The sequence below is a fragment of the Cetorhinus maximus genome, chromosome 24, assembly GCF_964194155.1.
Source record: "Cetorhinus maximus chromosome 24, sCetMax3.hap1.1, whole genome shotgun sequence".
Classification (NCBI taxonomy): Eukaryota; Metazoa; Chordata; class Chondrichthyes; order Lamniformes; family Cetorhinidae; genus Cetorhinus; species Cetorhinus maximus.
The window spans coordinates 27,210,960-27,227,640 of NC_135902.1; the positions used below are offsets into that span (position 1 = coordinate 27,210,960).

General features: G+C 40.4%; 1 protein-coding gene across 2 annotated transcripts in view; it reads left to right on the forward strand.

Annotated features, from left to right (window-relative positions):
- The window catches only part of LOC144699737 (neuronal-specific septin-3-like), a 264,727-nt gene that overhangs the window by 20,244 nt on the left and 227,802 nt on the right, over positions 1–16,681 (forward strand). The window lies entirely within an intron of this gene.

A 16,681-nucleotide genomic window follows, 5' to 3' on the forward strand; every position in this document is an offset into this window, starting at 1 on the left:
ACAGCTTTTCAGTACCATCCATGTTGGCGCAGACACGTTCCTTGCTCTGCCATTACATGTGTCCCCTTTAAACATCAAAGAGTGGTTTGGTAAAGAAGGTAAAACGGTCCAGTTTCATCCGGGTTAAAACTGTCTTTATGCATACTCATTCAAGAGATCATTTTGAAGCCTATAATCTGTCATTGCTGTTATAATGGCAGCGCCCTCACCACTTAGCAAATGGAAGACCATGTTGTGCCTTGTCTTGAATCGGTCCAGCTATTCATTGCTGCAGGTGAGCTCCATGTGTCCCAGCTTCTTCACCATGGCAACTCCCCTTTCCTGCAGGATTGGGCTGGAGATTGGCACGTTCTCCGCTTAAGCTGCCTTAAACCATGTTTGCGGAGTTTCTTCGTCGGGATAGGCAGCCATTCTCACCCGCTTCCTTGCTGGAGAGAATACCTGTTTGTTGAACTGTGCCAAGGTGTTCTCCTAGGCTTCCAGAATGACGGACAAACTTGATGGCAGAATTTCCACTCTTTCTTGATGTTGTCTCCAATCGACAACACTTTTAACTTTCACAGGTTACACCATACACGAATGCTTTGCAAGGCACTTAACACAGAACTTTGAGCATACTCAGTTCCAAATCTTTGTCTCTGTTTGGCATGGTCAAATGACCACTAATTTCGGCATTATTTCTCTTGCTGACACCAAGCAAAATTTCAGCTGACCTGGATCGATTACTGCGGAAGTTTTGCTAGTCATGAGCATTATTCAATAGATTTTGCTATTCTGCCGGCAAGAATGGTTGATAACTTCGACACAAGTGGAATTTTGTGTCACCCGAGTTTGACTCATTGAGATTCCACTGTATTCGTATAAAACACTTCCCCGACACATCTATGATCGTCACATATACATCACAGTAAGATGAAAGAAACTTGTATTTTACATAGCTTTGTTAACTACCTCAGGATGTCATAATGTGTTTCACAGCTTTGAAGTGAAGTCACACTATATTTATAACTCATGTATGTAAATGCAGTGCAAGAGTAACACATCCTCATGGCATTCTGCTAATGAGGAAAACAAGAAAAGGAGATTGCCTTTTCGCATTAAGCTTCAAAATCTGACCAATGCACAGCTGTCTTTAAATTGCAGGCCAGCTCTTTGATCTGCAGATTAGCCAGGATGGAGAAACAGGAGTAGGCCATTCAGCCTTGCAAGCTTATTCCACCATTTAATTAGATCATAGTTTATCTATAGCTTAACTCCACCTACCTGCCTTATCAACTGCTTTATCCCTGCTAATTTTGTCCACTTGGTTTTCCTACAATTATTCTGGGCAGACTTAACTGCAGACCTGTGTTCTGTTTGAATTCAATCCCATGACCTTTAGTGTGATTGATGTATTACGCAATATTTACAAAATATATTAATCACCTCTAGTTGTACAAAATTTGTTAATTGGAAGTTCTCCATGGCTACAGGAAAAAACATCATTTTAAACTACGCAACAACAAAATGTGTTTTCAGGAAAACACGCATGGAGGCAAAACAACTCCGGTTTCTCCAAGGCGTGTGCAGAGAAGCCAAATATTTTCAAAATTTGAGGCAGATAGTCAAACAGCCCATTACGAAGGCATTTTTGGATAGTGTTCTGGTGAGAAATATGTGTTTACTGCCTGGAATTCCAGTTGTCCATTTCTTTACTTGTTAAAGGTGCCCTGTCTAGCCCCAAAGCTCCGGAATTCGCTTCCTTAACCTTTCTCTCTCTCTCTGGTCGTCTGCTATGGTTTGCTGTCAGTTTGTTCACCCTGCTATAAGCACCTTGGGACATTCTACTATGTTAAAGACACCATATAAATGAAAATGTACGGTAGTTCAACAGGAACACAACTTATGATCCAGCATTCACAAGAGTGCACGTGCACACTTAGTTTGTTAACAGCAGCTGGAAGTGACTGCAACTTCCTTTCAGTCACATTTCTAAATCAAACCCTAAGGCTTCAAACAAAATAGTCGGGTTGTCTGTTGGGAAATTTGTGTCAGGTATTTCTAAAATGAACTAATTTTATGGATAAATTTAATGTTTTTCTAACCTTTAAATGTCTGTACTTCTATAAATGCTATTTCTAGCCATAAAGACAAGTCTGAACAACAAACTGTAGCACATGAAAATTAAAGAAGAAATTATCTGGCACCTCGCTCAATTTTGGAGGTTAAAGTAATGAAGTTACTTAATTCTCTGGTTATTCTTCCTCATGTTGATCCATTTATTTGTAATTTTTTCGAATGTTTGAGCAACCGACTTTTTTTGATACCAACATATGTAATAGTTTAAAGTTGTAACCCTTTGACATGTTGCATCTTTTGAGAGGTGTGATGGTTGCAAGGACATTAATTAGATAGTTTGTCTGCATGGACTTTGTAGTTATGTATAGGCCTCTTGACCCAATAGCTTATATACCAGAAAACCTAACATGGGTTAACACTCATGCGTGAGTGTTACATAGAAAAACAGAAAAATAGGAGCAGGAGTAGGTCATTCAGCCTTTTGAGCCTGCTCCGCCATTCAATATGATCGTGGCTGATCCTCAATCTCAACGCTGTACTCCCACTCTCTCCCCATATCCTTTGATGCCTTTAGAGTCTAGAAATCTATCTATTTCCTTCTTAAATATATTCAATGGCTTGGCCTCCACAACCTTCTATGGTTGAGAATTCCACAGGTTCACCAACCTCTGAGTGAAGACGTTTCTCCTCATCTCAGTCCTAAATGGTCTACCTCGTTTCCTGAGACTGTGACCCCTTGTTCTAGACCCTCCAGCCAGAGGAAACTTCATCCCTGCACCCATCTGTCCATCCCTGTCAGAATTTTATATGTTTCAATGACATCTCCCCTCATTCTTCTAAACTCCAGTGAATACAGGCCTAGTCAGCCTTATCTCTCCTCATACGACAATCCTGCCATCCCAGGAATCAGTCTGGTGAACCTTTGGTGCACTCTCTTTATAGCAAGCATATCCTTTCTTAGGTATGGAGAACAAAACTGCACACAATACTCCAGGTGTGGCCTCACCAAGGCCCTGTACAGCTACAGTAAGACATCCTTGCTCATGTACTCAAGTCCTGTCGCAATGAAGACCAACGTACCATTTGCCTTCTTTACTGCCTGCTGCACCTACATGCTTGCTTTCAGTGATTGGTGTACAAGGACACCCAGGTCCCTTTGTACATCAACATTTCCCAATCTATCACCATTTAAATAATACTCTGCCATTCTGTTTTCCCTACCAAAATGGGTAACTTCACATTTATACACATTACACTGCATCTGCCAAGTATTTGCTCAATCACTCAACCTGTCTAAATTGCCTTGAAGCCTCTTAACATCCTCCTCACCACTCACATTCTCACCTAGTTTTGTGTTGTCAGCAAATGTGGAAATATTACATTTGGTTCCCTCATCCAAATCATTGATATATATTGTGAATAGCTGGAGCCTAAGCATTGATCCCTGCAGTACCCCACTAGTCACTGCCTGCCATTCCAAAAAAGACCCATTTATTCCTACTCTGTTTCCTGTCTGCTAACCAATTCCCAATCCATGCCAATATATTACCCCCAATCCCATGTGCTTTAATTTTGCACACTAACCTCTTACGTGGGACTTTATCAAAAGCTTTCTGAACATCCACTGGTTCTCCCTTCCTATTATGCTTGTTACGTCTTCAAAAATCTCCAGTAGGTTTGTCAAACATGATTTCCCTTTCATAAATCCATATTGACTTTGTCTAATCCCATTGATATTTTCTAACTGTCCTGTTATCACATCCTTTACAATAGACTCTAGCATTTTCCTTAGCACTGATGTTAGGCTAAACGGTCTGTAATTCCCTGTTTTTTCCCTCCCTCCCTTTTTTAAATAGTGGGGTAACATTTGTCACCCTCCAATCTGCCAGGACTGTTCCAGAACCTACAGAGTTTTGAAAGATGACAACCAACGCATCCATTATTTCCATGGCCACCTCCTTTAGTACCCTGGGATGTAGATTATCAAGCCCTGGGCTTTCAGTCCAATTAATTCCTCCAGCATTGATTTTTAGTAATACTAATTTCCTTCATTTCCTCCTTCTCACTAGACGGTTGGTTTCCTCGTATTTCTGGGAAGTTATTTGTGTCTTCCCCATGAAGACAGAACTAATGTAATTGGCTAATTGTTCTGCCATTTCCTTGTTCTCTATTTATAAATTATCCTGCTTTGGACTGTAAGTCCATTTGTTTTCACTAATCTTTTTCTTTGTACATACTTATAGAAGCTTTTACAGTCCACTTTTATGTTCCTTGCAAGTTTACTCTGATACTCTATTTGCTCCCTCTTAATCAATCTCTTGGTCCTCCTTTGCTGAATTCCAAACTGTCCCCAACCCTCAGCCTTGCTATTTTTTTTTAGCAACTTTATAAGACTCCTCTTTGGATCTAATACTATCCTTAATTTATTTTGTTAGCTATGGTTGGGCCACTTTTCCTGTTGTTTTTTTTGTGCCAGAAAGGAATGTATAACAGTTGCAAAGCATGCATTTGTTCCTTAAATATTAGTCATTGTCCATGCACCATCAAGCCTTGCAATGAAGTTCCCCAACTCATGCCTCGTACCTTTGTAGTTTCCTTGTTTAGATTTAGGGCCCTAGTTTCGGATTGGACTGCTTCACTTTCCAACCTAAGGAAGAATTCTATCATGTTCCCTAAAGGACCTGGCAGAACAAGATTATTAACTAACCCCTTCTCATTGCACAAAACCAAATCTAGGAAAGCCTATTCCCTAGTTAGTTCTCTGATGTACTGGTCTAAAAAATCATCTCAGACACACTCCAGGAAATCATCCGCCACAATATTATTACTAATATTGTTTGCCCAGTCTATATGTAGATTAAAGTCACCCATGATGTAGCACCCTTATTCCACGCATCTCTAATTTCCTGTTTAATGCTGTCCCCTACCTTATCACTACTGTTTGGAGGCCTACAGACAACTCCCACTAATGTTTTCCACCCCTTGTTGCTTCTTAGCTCCACCCAGACTGATCCGACATCGACAACAATTGTTGGAAAAACTCAGCAGGTCTGACAACATCTGTGGAGAGAAAGATAAAGTTAACGTTTTGAGTCCGTATGACTCTTCAGAGTCTGAAGAAGAGTCATATGGACTTGAAACATTAACTCTGGCTTTCTCTCCGCAGATACTGTCAGGCCTGCTAAGTTTATCCAGCAATTTTTGTTTTTGTTTCAGATTCCCAGCATTCACAGTATTATGCTTTTATGCTTTTAGCTTGATTCTACATCTAGATTGTCTGAGTTAATATCCTGTCTCGCTATTGCACTGATTTCACCCTTAACTAATAATGCCACGCCACCTCCCATTTCTTTTTGCCTGTCCTTCCTAAATATTGAATACCCTTGGATATTCAGTTCCCAGCCTTGGTCACCCTGCAGCCATGTCTCTGTAATCACAATCATATCGTACCCATTTACATCTATTTGTGCTGTTAATTCAGCTACCTTACTGCGAATGTTCCGTGCATCTTTTTACTCATCTTTTTTGTACTATGGCCCTATTTGCTGCAAGCCCCCATTTACTCTGCCTTCCAAATTTGCTCTCTACTATCCTGTCTTTCATTTCTATCTTTGTTTCCTTCTCTTGTGTCTCCTCTCTCAGGTTCCCATCCTCCTGTCACTCTAGTTTAAACCCCCCTCCACATTACCAGCGAATAACCCTGCGAGGATATTGGTCCTGGTCCTGCTGGGGTACCTGCTTGTACAGGTATGTGGGACTTGAATTGAAAGAAAACGATGAGAGTGAAAGCGGTTCTCAGTCAGAAACTATTGAGCACTGGCAGCAAGTGTGGCCGCAAAAATCTTTGCAAGCTGCTGGCCAAATTGACTTTGCAGAGAATGTTAACAAAAATGATTGTTCAGTTTTCCTCAATAACCCATGAACAGATATTGGTGGTAATATTGTGGTTGGGCCACACTTCAATATGAACAGAACTGTCCTCAAATAATCTCCATTTGCCTAGTGTGCAGTCTTTTTTTCATTTCTGCATACTAGAAACTGAAGTTATAGTTCCAGCTTTTAAAGTAAAAGACACCATTCCAGTAACTAGCAGAATTAGGTTTTCATATTCTAATCTGATAGCTATTTAGTTGTGGTGACTTTGCTCTGTTTTTAGGTCATGCATAGCCTGAGAGCATTCTCTATTCCAAAGCCCTGTTCTGTGTGATTATGTGTCAGTAATTGAGAACCAATCTCTATTGTATTCTTTGATTGTACAGATAGCATTTAGTGCACATAAATAAAAGATTAGTTGGACATTCAGATGTTTTAAAGGTCAATACACTTTATAGCTTAAAGAGAGATTCATACACTGTGTATACTCCCTTGCTGTCAATTCTGCAGCATAGACTGATCTTGGTTTGGGATCAACCCTTCCCTGGGAGAAAATGCACCAAATACTCAGGATGACTTGATTGTGGGGACAGGAAATGAAAATCCTGAGCAGACTGTAACTGGAACAAACTGTTCTTGATGGTGTAAAGCAGATATTCTGTGTGGGCATTCCTTTGCTTTAAGATAAACAAATCTGGCTATATGCTGAGCTCTTGCAATTGTTCCACTTATAGATAATGGATAAATCAAAACATTCCTTGGTACGATAATTGAATGTTGCTAAAAGGAGAGACATGCTGCTGAAGTTTTTTGTTGTGCACTCATCAGGACAAATACAAGAATGCCAAATTTCAAACGATCGCAACAAGTTATGCAATAGGAGAAAAGAATGCTGATTGGTTGGCAAGTCAACACTGATTGGCCAAGTGTTGATATGGAGAAAACAACCATAGGCTCCTCAAGCTCCCAGTTAACTCCACCATTTTTGAACTTCAACATTCTAGTTGTAGCACTGAAGACTTGTGCTCCAGAACTAACTGTGTGCCTAGCCAAGCTATTCTAGTACAGCTACAACACTGTTGTCTACCTGACAATGTGGCAAATTACCCAGCTATGTCCTGTCCACAAAAGTAACAGGCCAGATCCACTACAGCCAATTACCATCCCATCAGTCCACTCCCAATCATCAGTAAAGCCATGGAAGGTGCTTACAATGGTGCTATCAAGTGGCACTTACTCAGTAATGACATGCTTACACTGATGCTGAGTTTGGGTTCTTCCAGGACCACACAACTCCAGATTACATTATAGCCATAGTCCAAACAAAGCTGAATTCCAGGAGCAAAGTGCCCCAAAGCTAGACTGCCCTTGACTGAGGCTGCTCAAGGCAGTGTTTTATTGAGTGTGGCATGAAGGAGTCCTGGCAAGATTGAAATCAATGGGAATCATGGGGAAAGCTCACCATTGGTTGGAGTCACACTTGGCACAAAGGAAGATGGTTGTGGTTCCTGGTCAACCATCTCGGCCCCATGACACGAATATCTTAGGGTAGTATCCTAGGTCCAATTAAATTCAGCAGCTTTATCATGAATTTCCTTCCAAAGTAATGTCAGAAACAGGGATGCTGGCTGATGATCCAGTAGTGTTCACAACCATTTGCAACTCCTCAGATACCAAAGCAGTCTGTACCTACACACAGCAAGACCTGCACAGCATTCAAACTTGGGCTAATAAGTGCCTGGCACTTGTGGCAGAACTGTTACTTCCCATAACCATCTTCAACCACAGACAATCTAACCATCTGCCCTTGACCTTCAACGGCATTACCATAACTGAATTCCCTACCATTAACAGCCAGAGGTTACCATTTACCAGAAACTGAACCGGACGAGCCATATAAATGCTGTGGCTACAAAAGTAGGTCAGAGGCTGGATACTTTGCAGCAAGTAACTCATCTCCTGACTCCCCAAAGTCTGTCCACCATCAACAAGTCACAAGTCAGGTGTGTGATGAAATATTCTCCACTTTCTTGGATGCGTGCATCCTCAACAACGTTTGCTCAACACCATCAAGGAAAAAGCAGCCCGCTTGATTGGCACCCCATTCTCCAATAAACATTCATTCCCTTCACCATGGGTACACAGTGGCAGCAGTATGTACCATATAGAAGATGCACTGCAGCAGCTCATCAAGGCTTCTTGGATGGCTCATTCCAAACTCATGACTGCTATAATAAGAACGAGGGCAGCAGATGCATGAGACCACCACCTACGTGCAAATTCCCTTCCAAATCACACACCATCCTGACTGGAACTCTATTGACATTCCTTCACTGTGGCTGGGTCAAAATCCTGCAACTTCCTCCCTAACAACACTCTAGGTGTATCTGTGCCACAGGGACTTCAGCAGTTCAAGAAAGCAGTTCACCAGCATCACCTCGAGGGCAATAAGATATAGACAATAAGTGCTGGCCTTGCCAGTGATGCTCACATACCAAAAATGAATTTTTAAAAATAAGTATTGTTGAAAAATGAGACATGTTGTCGGAGCTTTCTGTCTTGCACTTAGGACAGATGTATGAATGCCAAATTTCAAAGGGAGCAACAATTTATATTGCATGGGAAGAGGGTGCTGATTGGTTTGCAAGTTGACTCAAGGCATTGTCATGGAGAATGCACTAGGAAACTATTATTCCCATGGTTTTGTTTAATTCAAAAAAGTTGCAATGCTTGGACATGTTTATTTTTGCTTGCAGAGGACAGCTCCCTGCATATGAATATATATAGCTTCTAGCAAGCTAAGTGAGCCATATTGTGAGCCTGACTGATGATCTTAAATTGGTTGTTAGTATAATTCTTAGCGCACTTAGGATTGTTCAGCAAGTGCTCTCTGATCACAGAATCACATTTAATGTTAGACATTAAATCAATGTATATTATAGATTATATATTTTTATAAAGTCTTCAATGCCCAACATCAGAATGCAGTGGTTATCTTATATAAAGTTGAGCTGAATCTATTTTGTAAGGAGCCATTCCTGCCTGACATTTAAAAGTATCCAGAATGAGAAAAGTTGCTTGGAGGTTTCCAGGTGAAAATATTCAAATGACTAATCAGTCTATTGTTGATATATACCAGAGTAGTTAATGTGGTGCAATTTCTTTTATCATCATCAGAACTTGGAATGGAACAAGATGAAATGCATCATAAAAGGACTTTGTGTTGCAATGGAACAGTATTTATTTGTGCTGACGGTCCAGGATTTTAAACCAGTTCGCATATCACCCCACCCCACCCCACCCCCTCTATTCCACACTCCCCCTTCTGCTCTTGACACTAGAATATTTGATAACCCCTCAGGAGGAAATCTGAAGCACATGGAACCCCAGTTGGTTACAGTTTGCATTTTTTTTTGCCCTGGCTTACCAAATGGATCTCTCCAAGCTGACCCACTCTGAATTAATTCTTGCAATATTGGACCAAATATAAGCAATTCCAAGAAAGCTTGGCCAAGCAAGATTTGATTTTAAAAATATGTGGATCTTGCATTGTGTAATCAGCCCTTCATGATTCAGAATTCCATTATTTTATTTAAATATGGCTTGTAGAGCCTGTTTAAAGTCATTGATGAGGTATGTTTTGTGACAACGGTGTATATTTCACTTCACTTGCAGGCACTAAAGGTAAAACAAAGGAAATCTTAGTAAACTCAACAGATCTGGCTTTTTTAAAATATTCCAATGCTTAGGTCAACATAAAAATGTATATGACTTGGAATTTCCAAGGTTTTGACGGTGAACTGTCAGCGTTCGCCATCATTACTCTTCCGGAACTGTCCATGGCTTCATGGCACAAATCCTGCAGTTGCATGTGTCATTCGCTGCTCTGTCAAAGGCTGCACTGTGGACCACCTTCACCCACCTCACCTCCAGAGCCAACAATCCGTGAAATCAATTGATCAGACGAAAACTTTGCCTTTATTTTGCTTTAGAAACTTCATTAATAGTTGAGTCTTGTTCAATTAGACTACTGCTGAACAATCAATCTGGCCCTGAAAATTACTGGAGGAGTATTGTTAAATGTTTCCACTATGATAATAAGTGGACTTCTTTGGATTTTTTTTCATGCTCCTTTTTCAGCTTCTACCTTAACCCCTTGTGTATGTCCCAATCTTTGGCCTGAATCTTCCGGTCAGTGGCAATTCTGCATGCATTGCTGTTGCCCATGAAAACTCTCCTCTCTTTCCCCCTCCATCCTCCACCCAACATTACAGCCTATTTCATTGAGATCTTCCAATTCCAGCAGCACAGCATCTCCTGGGTAAATCCAGCAGCTCGCAGTAGAGTTGGGGAAGTGAGGACACGCCCTTTAATGGCACTAATAGCCATATTCTGGTATTTAAGTGCCCAGTCTTTCAATGATACTAAGTGGGTGATTGGGTTGGGTGGTTAGATGGGGGTCTAGGGGAGTGAATGTTGTTTGTGGGTGGTCAGGGAGTAGTCAGTTGGTCAAGAGAAGCGATTAGGGGAGTTGGTGTAGTCTGGTTATAGTTGGGCGGTCAGGAGATGATTGTGGGGTTAGCTGTGGAATTTCCCAGGTGTTAGACCAGGTTTTAATCTGGCTAACATTACCTGGGTAACTATCCAGGTAAATCGCGCAGATCTGACTCAAGTCTCTGACTGTAATTCAGAGTCAGAGACATTCAGGAAGGGTGCCAGGGAGCAGGGGAATTGCCCATTGGAAGTTAAAACTTCCCAAGCAATTCCCACATAGGTCCACACATCAGAACATCCACAGGATCCTGATGTGTATCTTCTGTCGTACATCCGGTCTCCAATCCGGAGGCTGGAAAATTTGGGCCTTTGTTTCACTCAATAACAAAAATGTAAAAACTGATTCTACTTTTCATTCCCTGGTTGTTAGAAATTTATTTTTTTCCTCATCTCCACATGGCTCCTGAGGTCTGCCCGTAGTGGATACTGGGTGAATAGCTACGGAGCTGGCATGGACGGTATGAGAGGTCATGGTGGGTGAGTGGGGTGGGGGCATTGATTTTGGCATTGAGTTGACATGAAGGGTATGAGGGGCCATTGTGGGGGGGGCTGGGGGTTGAGAGGGGTGAGGGCTAGTGTGCCCTCCTCCTGCGCTGCATCATGGATCACAAAACCTAAGCTCTCCCCACTCGCATATCAGAAACAAAAATACGACGGGAATGGAGTTTGGAGATGGGCTCAGATTTAGGAAGTCGGGAACAGACCTGGCTCTCATTTTCCCTGCCAGAGATGAAAATCCGGCCATTATGTCTACCGCATTACCCTTGTCAACTTTCTCTGTTCTTTGTCAAAGGTGCTTTGTCAAGTATGACTGTGTTTTTGAAATCTGATCTGACTAATTTTATGTTTTCAGCTTCTAAATGGTTTTCTATTACATTTTGAATAAGGATTTCATTATCTTTCCTACCATCAATGTTAAGCCAATTTGTCTATGATTCCTGGAATTACTCTATCTCCTTTTTAAACATAGTGGATTATTTTTTGCATCATATCACAGGAAAAGCCCAATTTGGTAAAATTCACATGAACCAGTTGTTTGAGGACACCCCCGTTCTTCTATGACAATTATGATCAGCCAATAGCTTTGGTTGCAGTGTTTCTGATTACAGCGTACTTGATGAGAACCATCTATTTTCAAATGGACTTTCCGAATTTATTTCTTTAAAAGCTTTGGTCCAGAAATCAAATCCATGATGAAATTTGAAAACCAAGAATGCAGGAAATACTCAGGTCAAGGAGCATCGATGAAGAGAGAAATGGAGTTAATGTTCTGGGTTGATGATGACCCTCTATCAGAACTGAAATTCATTAAGTTGTTTGATTGATAGCAGAATTTGTTTATTTTCAATAACATTTATGAATTGAAAAGTTTCATAACTTCAATCCCGAACCATTGACATTCTGAAGGAAATGGCAAAATTCAAGAACTGTGTGTTTAAAAATAAAAAATCTGAAGACTCTCCTGATCTCTCACCATTGTAACTTCAATGGAAACGCTCAGAGAAACATCATAAATAGATAGTTACACCATTTCTGAGGTTTTCACTGAAGTAATGATGGGAGAATCCCTGCAGAAATTCTGGGCTTCAATCTAATTATGTAAATGAAAGGCATAACATGACACATTTAATAATTATGGTTGTTTAGTCCTTTAAGAGACCTATATTCATGGATCAACAGCCAATTTGCATGGCTCACTTAGTATATTGCATCTGGAAAATCTACTAGGAAATAAATCTGAGTTAACACACACTGCAGAACAGATATGGGAACTGATTCCAAATCTATTGACTTAAAGTATTAGACTGATTCAGTATCTTGTACTTATTTTGTTTCTGTATATTTAATATTAACTGAATAGTTATATACATTAAGCAGTGGCCTGACTGCCTTTAGGGAAGTACAGGAGAGTTCAGCTAGCATCCCTCATGTTCTCCAGTGAGTAATACAGCACAACTGAAGTCAATTGTTAAATCGAGGCATGTTCATTCATGCAGCACTTACAAGGGCACAGGTTTTAAATCATAGGAGACTCTATGTCTGTGGAGTCCAAGTCTAAGACTCTAATTTCCTCTCTTTCTTGAAACACAAGGCAAATTTGTGGTGGTGGGGTGGGGGGCGGGAACAGCAAATATTAAAATTGCAGAAGTTATATGGATTTTCAATTCACACAACCATAATTGACCTACTTTGAGTTAAATCACAGAAACTTGGTACCAAATATCTGATACGTTTTAATTGCTTTGTTGGAGGAAAAATATTGTTTCTCTGATATAATGTGTGTGGTGCCAATAAAGCAATAACCTATAACCCTGATGGCCTCCCAAAATGCAAGTTTGTAACGCGATTTTAGCATTAGCTTGGTATTGGCTTTGTAAATTTTGTCACAGTACATAAGGAGTTAAATGCCTCTTTAACTTGCAGGAGAATGTTCCAGCATTGTTTTGTTGCAATGATTAGTTTGCTTGCCTGAAAGTGGAAGCTCATGGGAGGGGCCATGCCATTCAATTCAAATACAACTGTCATAATGTGTTTAAGTGTTCGGTTAACTGACATCCCCCTTTTTTTTGGGCAAATCCCATGAGGTCCAGCAACTGTCGTGAGGTATTATCAGTCAGTCTTTTTCAAAATGAGGAGTCTGTTAACCCCCTGAAGAAAGTTAGCTAAGCCGGATAGCTAATGGAATTGATGACAGCAAGTGGACGGGAAGGCTTTCGTTGTGCAAAGATTAATTAGTCTTAGGATAAACATCAGAGTTGCAAACTCTCTTCCACTCCAAAAAAAAACAAAGCTAAGCTTAACTCCTGTAAATTTATTTGATACTTAAAAGTTTATAACAAAGTCTAGTGTTGCTACTTTGTTGCCTTCTGCAGGTAAGAAAGATCCCGTGCAGGTTAAGGACAGAATCGTTGGCCAAAATGATAAGAAAATCTTTTTTTTTCTAGCCACAAATGAATTTTGCCTCTAAACATTCCCTGCATCTTAGAGTTGGAATTCATCAAGGACAGTAGACAGAAATCATGGAAGCTAAAGTATAGAGAGTAGAATTTTGTTTTAAAGTGCCAAACGTGTTTACAAAATAGCATTGTGTAGAAGATAAGAGTTGTGAAATTTAGACATGTCCTGCAATTTCCTCCACAGAATTGACCCTTTTCCCCTCAGCCTAAAGGTTTTGCTACTGAGATCCTAGGGCCAATACTACCACAAGAATTTCCTTCCTGCTGCTTAACACATGGATTCTGTTTGTCCAGGCAATGCTACCAAAAATTACAAGCTTTTTTTAATTGTATGCTTTTCATTATGTGGGCTCAAAATATTTACACTTTTTGGCTTAGCCCACTGTACCAGTGATGTTTTGAGATAGTACATGCAACTTAAATGTGTTTTACATACACAGCTACCCCCTGACTTGTAGCAGTACCCAGTTAGTTTAGCACAGGCCCAGATTACTAGAGAATATGACTACAACCTTGTATCACAAAACCAAAAGCAACTTTGATAATTGGCACAGTGGCATTTACAAACCCTTGTAGTACCATTTTGAAAGTTGAAGAATAAGATGGGTTTAGTGGAACTTGAAAGGTATACTCTTATAGGACAATTTTGAGGCAAGGGGCCTAAATATAAGTTTATAAATCTGCAGTAGCTTCATATATTGTAAAGGAATATAATGTTTGGGGTTTTATTTTTAATGCTTTTTTAAATTGTTTTTCCTTATGAGGATTTTTTTTTAGACCAGGCTACTGTTTACAAAAAAAAATAATGTTTTCCAGTACAAAGGTTTGATAGAGCCTGGTACCATAAGTATTGTCCAATTTGAAAACATCAAAGGGCAAATGATCAGCTGATCTGTGCACTGGAAACTTATTATTCAATTATACAGTAGCTTTTTCTGATTTATAAAATGCATGTATGAATAAGTGTATCTTTAAGGTGCCATTTGTAGAGCATCATGTCACATGGTAGCTCTTGTACTGCCTTTATCCACTTTAAATAAATGCTGAACTAATTATTCAATTATGTCCAAAATGATTGGCTTCAGGGCCAAACTTGCTTGGCATGGGTGAAGTAAATGGTACCATTTGAGGTGTCTCTTCTCCGATATGATTGGGTGTCAATCCTAATGACAACTTCTGAGTTACAAGGTTGTGCGTTCATGTCCTACTTCAGAGGCTTGAGTCTATTATCTACGTTGGCACTCCAGTGTAGTGCCAAGGGAATAGTGAATGTAAAAGATCCCATGGCACTATTTTGAAGAGCAGGGGATTTACTTGGCGTCTGACCAATATTTACTTCCTGACCAACATCCCTAGAACAGATTGTGATCATAATAAAAAGTAGTTCATTGGCTGTAACGAGCTTCGGGACATCATGAGGTTGTGAAAAGTGCTATATAAATGCATTCTTTGTTTTAGGCGGGTCTTGAAAGTTATAAAGAAGCAGCTATGCTTGGATTGTAATACAATAATGTAAAGCAAAAATGTCCAAAATCAAAGAGAGCTATATTTCGGTGAAGCTGGAAAAACAGTGAGAGGGTAAAAAATTTCTCTTTCCAATGCCCCAACTCTGAGTGTGTGAAAATTCCAGGTTATTTTTTAATATTTATTCAGAACTGCTCTTACATAGGCTTCTTGCAGTATTAGAAATGTTTTTCTTTGTTTTAGTCGGAAATTTGGGGTCTGGCTGCATGCTTATAAAATCATTCAAGCTCATAGTAAAAACTTTAGCAGTTTCTGCTGTTCCCCAACAGTAGATTTTAGTAATGAACCCAGTTTATTTTATCAGCTGAGATTCATGTTATAAATGTTGCCGCTGAGATATTCTTGGCATAGACAAAGAAAGGCTTTATTATCTTAACTCTTCTGGGTCCAGGAGCGGTCCCCTTGATGAAGGTGTTCTGGACCAGACAAGTCATATGATTTTAAAAAGAAATTGTTGGTTCATTTTACTGACTCTTCAGTTCAGGGATCTACTGAAACAGGTCAGATAATGAACACAAGATTCATGAGTTCTTTGCTAATCACTTGTTTTATTCAAAAATGCAAAGGCATATTTGGACTCTTGGTCCTTTGCAAAGATTGGTTTTGACTTTAAAGTTTAGAAATGTAGTATAGTCCTCGCCCTTTTTTCGCATCATCTTCCATTTCCTCACCTCCCTGTTCAATGATTTCCTTTCTGCTCCCTCCACCTCCCCTAATTTCTCCATCGCATTGTTACCTAAGCTAGTCTACCATGCATTTAAAAAAAAACGGAATAATTCTGCTGCTGAATCAGTAAAGGAAAAAAGAACTGAACAGAGTTGGCATGGATACCAGGGAGTCCTGTTCTTGACAAGGGAGTTGGGTACGTTTGGAATGGTGCAGCAAATGAATATAACTGACTGAGGGCAGGTTGTACACAAGCATAGAGGTGAATCAGGACTAGAAAGGCTGAGTATGTGAAAAGCATAACTTCCTATCATGAAGTAAAGGCCAGGGCAAGGGAGTCGGCCGGATCAGAAAGGCCTGTGCAGGTGGCAGCAGGAAAACAAACTAAAATAAACGCTACATAAAAATAAATTAAAGTAATTTTCCCAAAGGAGACACGAAAAATAAATAGTTAAATGTAAACTCATCAATTGTGGCACCAAATGTGAGAAACAAATCGACAATTTTTAAATTTAGACATGTATTTGAGTCAATGTATATAATTCGTTTAAGTTTCAAGGTGTCTTTAATTTTTACACAAACGAATTCTGGAACTTTCAGATCCTACTTGGGAGGTGGGGGGCAGGAATGGAGATGGGCAGGGGAGCTCTTCAAGGGGCATGTTCAGGTTTTGACCAGGGCTCTCAGGCAGGTGAATGCAAGTGGACACAGAGGGGAGTCAGTTATGCCAGCCCAGGGAATTTGGTGGGCTCCATGGAAGGGTGAATGGCACAGGGAGGGCCTCGCCTGTTGGGAGACAGGTACTATTGAATCGGTGCAGGTTATGAGGAAAGTAGTCAGAATGTGCTCAGGCAATGCAGGGTTGTCACCCTCCTGGCATCGTGGGGCTGTAAGAGCAGGGGCAAAGTTGGCAAGTACAATTTAGGAGCCAACCTGAACATAAGGAAGGCAGCAATTGGCGATGGGGGCACGACTCTCAGACTTTTGGTCCAGTTGGTCTGAGGAGCAGCACATGCCACGAAGGGAGGAAGCCTGGGTGCCGGGCACAG